The sequence below is a fragment of the Gossypium arboreum genome, chromosome 8, assembly GCF_025698485.1.
Source record: "Gossypium arboreum isolate Shixiya-1 chromosome 8, ASM2569848v2, whole genome shotgun sequence".
Taxonomy (NCBI): domain Eukaryota; kingdom Viridiplantae; phylum Streptophyta; class Magnoliopsida; order Malvales; family Malvaceae; genus Gossypium; species Gossypium arboreum.
In genome coordinates this window covers 135,029,284-135,038,077 of record NC_069077.1, presented here as the reverse complement: position 1 = coordinate 135,038,077, position 8,794 = coordinate 135,029,284, and the positions used below count along the sequence as shown (strand labels likewise).

Below are 8,794 nucleotides of genomic sequence, written 5' to 3'. Positions count from 1 at the left end.
TCAATCTTATTTTGTTTCTTTTATCCGAAAGTAAAAATAAAAGGAGGAAGCTTATCCATTTTTACAGAAAAAGTTTTTTAAGGTCCGACTGCCGTGTACGGTGGGGCCAGCGGCGGTCCGACGACCGGACGGTGGTCGGCCTTGTGGCTGGAAATCACCCACCCTCTCCCTCTCTCTCCTTTTTTGTTATTATTATATTTCTTAATATTATATTATATATATTCTTTTAATATATTAGGTATATTTTAAATTCTATATTACGTATATATATATATTATACTATTTTATGTATATATCTTTAATATTATATTATTTATATATATTTTTTTCTACATGTTATCTTATGTATATATCTTAACTATATTATGTATGTATTTTTAACACTATATTATGTACATATTTTAATATTATCACGTATTTATTTTTTATATATGTACATATTTATGTAGTATTATTAATAGTATTGTTTTTTAAACATCATTATTATTTCTAATATATATATATTATGTACATTTTTTATTTCTATTTTATTTTTATTTTTCAATATTAATTATTATTATTCTATTATTTTGATATTTTAATATTTTATATTTTATATATTTTATTATTCACATCATTATTCGCATTTTTTTGACAATAATATTCTTGGATTTTTTTTTTACTATCATTTTAAAAACTTTTTACATTTTAATTTTAAGAATAAGGCAATGTACCAATTTTAACATTAAGTCATCGATTTCATCGCTATGTTGGGTGAAATTAATCGGCTCGTGTTAAAAACGGGACGTCCTTCTAAAAAACAAAAAAACTTGCAACTTCTCATTTCCTTCAATCGGATCACACTTAAATGTCAAATTGAATTCGTATTTTTTAAAATCAAGACAACATGTGTTTAATAAGATATCAATTTTAGGCGTCGCGAGGGTGCTAATACCTTCCTCGCGCATAACCGACTCCCGAACCCAACTTTACTCTGGCTTTTGACGTAGACCTAAATTCGGCCTTCATTTTTGTGCAAGAATAATTTTCTTTTCTAAAAAAGGATGATTTATTAGGTGTCCGGTCATACCTAGAAAAAAGATCGGTGGCGACTCCTTTTTTTAATAAAATCGAAAGTCGATTTTTAAATTTTCAAATAATCGCCTTAATTAGTGACCGAAAGCGAATTTTTTTTACGTCGCTACAGCTGTAATGTTCAGTTTGTATAGTACAACAACAAACACATGTTCAAAATTTTCAATTATTTGGCATGATTAGCCAAGTCATCTTAATCAATGAGGTGAGAAAAATAATTGAGAATTTCGACAAGCACCCATTAAAGAATTCGAAGATTTTTCAATTTAAATAATTTTTATGTGTTGCTTGTTTTTAAAGAAAATTATTTATTAGAATTTCACTAGTTAAATCTTACTTTAAATCTCTCATATTTTTAGAATAAATATGGGTTCATCTCATCCATCCGCCATGTGGAATGTTATAAAATTATATAATTTTGGTAGATGCATTTATAAAATAATCACATGTGAGTTATTAACTCATAACATGTCATTTGTGAGATCATTTGCTTAAATAATTAGTTTAAGAGGAAAATTACAAATGATGTAATTGAGACAATTTTGCTAATGTTGATTAGTTTATATCTTAAGCTTTTAATGATATTGTATGTAAGTTGAAACAATATGTTGCAAAGCCTATTGCTTATACGCAAAATTTAGTGATAGTATTAATTAAACGCCTCTAATTAATAGTTAAATTATTACTTGTGAGAACACGGATTCTCATACATATATAGAGATATAATATTTTACATGGAGCAACACTTCTATGCATCAAGCTAATAAACTAACCCCGTTACAATTCCCTTATGGCTAGGAATCACATATTTCCCATTTGTAATTTTTAGATGTGTGATATATATTTTGATTGCTTCACCATAATGTATAAAATGGATTTTAGAAAATGTTTGGAATAATATTAACTATGAATCTTTTTATAATTATCAAATATTTTGAATTGTTAATTAGAGGTTTACTTACGGTGTGACTTGTCAATTATTTTAGTGAGATAATTTTTTCAACATTAAATAACTAGATAAATAAATTCTTGGGATTAATTATCTAAACGCTTATATAAAGCAATGTGAACCATAATTCAAAAGAAAGAAAAGAAGTTAAGAATATTGATAGAGTATTGATTCAAACTGATAACTTAAAGGTGGTTACATTCATTCAAGAAAGTTAGTCGGCAAGTGTGAATTCAACTTTGGTAAAGAGGATTCTATAACTATTAAAGCGGATTGGATATTAGAGAATAAGGTATGTTCCAAAGAGGAGAATAGTATTACGGATTTAATAGCCAAAATGACCTCTAACAAAGAAGGAAGATGTTCAAGTTTTTGAGGAACTTCCCGAGGAGATTCTTGAGGAGCTGCTACACCTCTTGGTATACAATGAAAAATCATTGTATTCGATTATTTCATTTCATTTTTACTATTTAACCAAACAAAAATAGGTAAATTTACTTTACTATTTTTCCTTAATAAAAAATGATAAACATGAGGCAACAGAGCACAAGTCCCCCATCATTTGATGTTGAAATTTTATTTATTAGTTTATAGTTTAGAGAGAAAAAGTTGGGAAAGTGTTTTGAATTCCAAAGTTTTGAAAAAAAATTAGGATTTATATAGTAAATATACCAAGTCAAAGTTCTCCTTATAACTGGTAGACTTTTTTTGTCGGCCAAAATACTAAATAAATTTTAATTCCAAATAAATTGCAAGTTGATCTAATAATAATTAAACCAATAGGAGTTTGGTCGTTAGTCTTACGTAATGAATTTCCTTTTTACTTTTCTCTTTGAGTTAAGCTTTTTTTTTAAATATATATATTGTTGAGTAATTTTTCGTTATATTTCACTAAAGGGGATAATCAAATATTTATATATGTATAGATACTGTTCATAAAATTGACGTTCTCAGTAGACTCTATGCATATAGGACACGTGTACTGTTCTGAGTTGCCTATTAGACTTCATGGTTCCCACATGTGAACTGAGACCACGAGCACCCCGTGACATGTGCGAGCCGAGGCAGCAAACTCCCGTTGCTGACTTCTCATTGCAAAACTTGCATGCATCCATCCAGTAGGGCTTAGCCAGGTCACAGATAGGTGACCTGGACCTTATTTGATTCTCGAGTTGATGATTATAAGTACATAATATATATATATATATATATATATATATATATATATATTAAATTTCATCCAAATCCAAATAAAATATAGATCAATTTGCCACAAAAGTACCAAGGAGATATAGAAATTATAGTTTCCTTCCTCAATTCCTATTAAAACATTTTGCCAAATTTTTAAATGAAAATATTAATTTAAAAATTGGATTTTGATTTTATTTGTCATGTAATTTGTGAAATTAAAATGCATACATTTTATATAAATTAACTAATATTATTTATATAATCGAAAGGTGTTAATGTCAATTACACGTCTCAAATGCAACGCTATCGTTCTACAACTTATTTTATTTATTGACATGTTTTGATTTACGCATTTTGATTATTTATTTTAATGTTTTTTTATTATTTTGAGTAGCAAATCTCGATACTATAATTAGAGAAGAGATTGAATCAGAATAATTTTCAAGTATTCTAGTATAATTATCAGTGTAATTTAACTGATTGTAAATAAGTTAAAGTCATGATATCTCTTTTATTTTATTCCATAATAACTTATTTGATTAGGGAGAAATTTCATATATTCATTCAAATCACACTACGATGCTTATATAAGGACTAGTGTTTCAACTTTTGGAGGAGAATGTGAGATCACTTATATGTTCAATGCTAGGAACTTGTTTTTAGGCAATTACTTTGTAAAGACTGTTCTTCGTATTCAGTTTGTTGTTAAGTTTTTAAGAGAAAAATCTTAGTGAGGAGAGTGATTTAATTGATGTATAGAATAAAATTGCAATTTAGCAAGTAAGTTGAACTTAAATAACGTCTTATACTATTAATTCATAGCGGATTACTTTCTAGATAAAATCACACAGAGGTAGGAAATTTTCTTAACTATGTAATTAACTTTTGTGTCCATCTCCAATTTTTGTTCTTTTAATTAGTATAACTAGTTGCAACTGAATGTGCAACCGAAAGACAAATTCAATGAAATTTCAAAAATGATATATGGATTTCAAATTTAAAAGTAGTATTTCAAATTAATTTACTCGTATTTTTAAGGAAAAATTTTAAAATTACATATGAATTTTTATTTGCTATAATTATATATATAATTTTGATTCTTCACATTTATAAAATAAATTAATTTGATTATTTTCACATCGAATAAATATAACTATTAATGCATGCAATAAGTAAACTTAAATGATGTCATGTGTCATAGTGTTAAAACTTTGTGAAAACCAAATGGAAATAAAAATTTTATGTATACAATTTAAGAAACAAAATTCATATATTACATTGCAGAAAAATAAGCTATGGTAAGCCCTTAAATTTCAACCATTTGAGGGATGATTGGTTCATAAAATGTAAAATTATTTTCAGTAATAGGATTAATTAATATATTATCGAATATGTCATTTATTTTATTTAGCTAAAATATTATATTTTATTATTTAATTGATTTATTAAAATTGCATTTTACTAAACTATTTTTATTATAAAATTTGTTTTTTTAACAAATTTATTTCCATTGGACTCTTAACACTTTGTATTCTCATTTTTGTTAAAAACCCCATAAAACCCCTTAAAATGCTAAAGTAGACAATGCTAGGGATCCGATTTTTAAGATAAGAAAAAAATAAAAGAATATTTTTATATTTATTTTTATAACTAAAATAAATTTTTTTCTTGTCCACAATACGATATTTGAAAAAATTTATTTGACGGCGGTAGCCCACTATTATGTTTTTGTTTTTTTTTTTGACATAATATCTAGAACTATCCATAACCTCTCCACAACTTATAAATAGGAAGATAATGCGCTTGAACGCATTTAAACCAACGTCCTCCTACATTAACTATTTTATGTTTTGAAAGCTACTTCCTAGCAAAGAGGAAATTCCTATTCACAAAACATAGTCAAATATGGCTGCCATTTAGTTTTCTTTTAAATGAAAATATGCTGAAAAAAGGAAATAATTTAGGGTTGATAAAAGATATATATATATATATATGGTGATTTGAAAATTATATGACTTTTCTTAAATTTTCTTTAGTTTTTCTATAGAAAGCTTGACTTATGTTTGAATAAATAATTAAAAAAAAAAGAAAAATAAATGAAGGTTAAAGAAAAATATTATGTGCTTGTACGGTAGTTTAAATAAGAAAGTAAAGGAGTATTTACCGTCTTTGTTTGATTATAATGATTTTAAAGATATAATTTTACCTATTAAAAATAACTTCACTTTCCTCAACTTTTTCCCAAAATTGAGGTAATTAAAATTAATTAAATTAAGGAAAGCAAGAAAATTTTACTTTCTCTAACTTTGTGCTATATAGCATTGAGAGGATTTTAAAAAATTTAACATCTGTTATAGACTTTGTTTTTGTTGATTGTTGTAGATTCTTTTCAATTTATGTTATAGGTTTTATGTTTTTTGAGTTATTGTATTGTTGAATGTTATGAGTTTTTGGTTTTTTAGAAAGATTCTCTCAATTGTTACGAATCATTGTTTAATTAATTAACGAGAGTATCTAGAGAAATTAGTAGAAAGAGGAGATGTTGTACAATAGTCACTATTGTCATCCTCTATATTTTATTGTTTGTAAACTAAATTAACTTTCAATTTTAAATCCCAAATTTTCTTTTGTTATGAGTTTAATTTATTTTATAAAAACATTACTAACAATTATTTAATTAATTTAATATTATTGTTTTGAAGCTTATTTGTTTTGTTATTTGCGATTTAAATTGTCATTTCGATAGAAAATTTCACCGAGGTCATTTAACTTTCAATCAGATTCTTTTTTTTCTTTACATAATTTTAGGTTTTATTTTCAGCTATTGCGATTATATCAATTTGGTGGACTAACTTACTTTTTAGTGTCCTCTTAGTACTTGACTTAATTATTTGGTTAATGGATTCATATTTTATAACAAGGACAATATAGTAAAATTTATTTTTAGATAATCTTACATTTTAACCAAATGAACCAAACAAGATAATCTCACATTCCACCCGTAATCTTACATCGCCGTAATCATATTACAAAACGTAATTTAAGATTCGGCGAACCAAACACCCTGGTAGGGTTAAGGTTTTGTTAGGGTTTTTCATAAGAATCTTGACACTTATGGATAGTGAGGTAAATTTAAATTTTCATTTCCCTCTTCAAATAATCAAATATAGATTACGATGTACATTTATACAAATTACAATTTACATTTTTAAAATTTTTATGAAGATCTCAACCGCCATGAATGCTAAGTTCTCTTTAAATATTATCCACACGATACAAATAAATTAAATTAAATTATCATAATTAAAATTTTAATATTTAACAAAGAACTCAATATTAATTTACTAATTGAGTCTTAGCGTAATTGATATCGGCATTATTGTTAGAGCAGGAAGACGTGAGTTTGAACGTACTAAAGCATATTTATTCTCTTATTTAAAGGTAGGTAGAAATTATAGAAAATTTTAAGTATGACGTCAAAATACAAACTCATATCAATTAAACTTTTTTTTTTGGTAACAAAAATTGAATTATTAAACTAACAGGATGTAGTAGGAGTTGAAAGCACAGATATGTTATTCATCCTTAACTGGTGACGGACTAAAGAGGGAGCCCTATGGAACATATGGGCGGCAACCAGGAAATCCTTCATTACTCCAGCCAATGAGTGAGTGACAAAATTCACCACCCTTAAGATCTGCTCAAGGACAACACTCTAATCTCGACTGCATAACTCATAAATTCTTATAACCAAATCTCTATATAAATACCCTCTTAAATCACCATTGATCTTTTTAATAGCAAGTATACAATTGATTTCAACAACAATATTTCTTCATTTAGCATCCCACACCATAATAAGACCGTCATAAATTATTCAAATCCCCGCTTTCTCCACGCTACACCTGTCAATACTTTTACCTACCGCATACACCCAATTGTCATATTCATCTCTCATCACTGCTGTTGATGCGACTCAACCTGAAACTGAATTATGGACACTGTCAATATTCAATTTTATGAAACTTGAAAGAGGTAAGCTTTTCTATTCCGACTGCCGGTACTTACTTTAATAATTCTATAATCATTGCCTCCATTTGTGAAAAAAAAACTCGCCATTCTCCCAAAAAGAATTTTTTTTTAGAAATTAATTTCCAGAAAAACCTGTTTTAAGTTTTAATTATTGAAGTAAAAAAAATAAGAGAGAAAAACAATCTAGAACTTACTACATATACATAAGAAATTATGTACTTTTGGGTCTAACCCAGCCGCCGTACGTCATCTCTAATTCTCGCCTTAATTTCCTTTTTATTAATTAAAAAAATCCTTTTCCCCATAATTTTAATTCTTTTTAGATATTTTGTCCTTTAGTTCTTGCCTATATAATTGTAAAGCGTAGGGTTCCTCAAACATTTATTGGATCAAATCATAGGTTTATCAATATCACTTGTCAGTTTAAAGCATTTACAAAAACAGAACGGTCTTTAATGGAGGAGTTCTTTCAATATCATTCAAGCTCTCAAGCACTGTTTCGATTGCCGTCGCCGTCGACGGAGACTTTGCCAGGTTTCTGGGATGAGCTTCTTCTCAACTTCAATGACTTCGAAGAAATGGTTTGGGAAGATATGGCTGCGGCGGCCTTGGATGAGTCCAAGAACTCCGCTAATGGCATAAAGGAAGAAGGCGTCACATCGGATATTCCTAAAATGGAAGAGTTACCCAAGGAAGAGAAAGCTTACAGAGGTGTAAGGAAGCGACCGTGGGGAAATACGCGGCTGAGATTAGAGATTCAACAAGAAATGGAGTTAGGGTTTGGCTTGGAACATTCGACACTCCCGAAGCCGCCGCTTTAGCTTACGACCAAGCGGCGTTTTCGACGAGAGGACCATCGGCGACGCTCAATTTCCCGGTGGATGTCGTCAGGGAATCGCTTGGGAGTATTAAGTACCAATGCGACGAAGGGTGCTCGCCGGTGTTGGCGCTGAAGAAAAGACACTGTTTAAGGAAAAGAACAAAGAGGAATAAGATGGTGAGCACACAAAAGGAGGTAATTTCAAGAGAGACACGACAACAAAAGAACTTGGTCGTGTTGGAAGATTTAGGATCTGATTACTTGGAACAACTTCTAACTTGTTCATCTTGAAACCTCACTCAGGTTCTTTTGTTTCATATATATATCTATACCCGTTTCTTCACTTTCAAACAATATTGTCCTTAGTTCTTCTTCGTTTCACTTAATCTTTGGAGGGGATGATTTTCCATGGCTGTTAATTGCTTCTTCAATGGATAAAATGTACTATTTTTTTTCTCTCTCAATTTTAAGTTTTTGTAAAGTTTAAATATGGAAATATATAAATTTTAAGTAGATCTTTAGTGATAATATTATATTCTAAATATAGTAATTTATCTTTTAATTAATTTCAAAGTATTGAATAAAATTATGGTATAAACTAGGAATCTACTTATATTAATATTTTAACAATATAAAAACAATATAATTTTAATGTAGAACAACAATATAACTATTGGGTTTAGAAATATTTGAAAAGAAGGCTCGAATGCTAATCTTAACAAGAAAAA

The 8,794-nt window shown here is 28.1% G+C and overlaps 1 pseudogene; it reads left to right on the top strand.

Moving 5' to 3' along the window:
- Nucleotides 1-7,635: 7,635 nt before the first annotated feature.
- Nucleotides 7,636-8,594, top strand: LOC108468398 (ethylene-response factor C3-like; annotated as a pseudogene).
- Nucleotides 8,595-8,794: the final 200 nt, after the last annotated feature.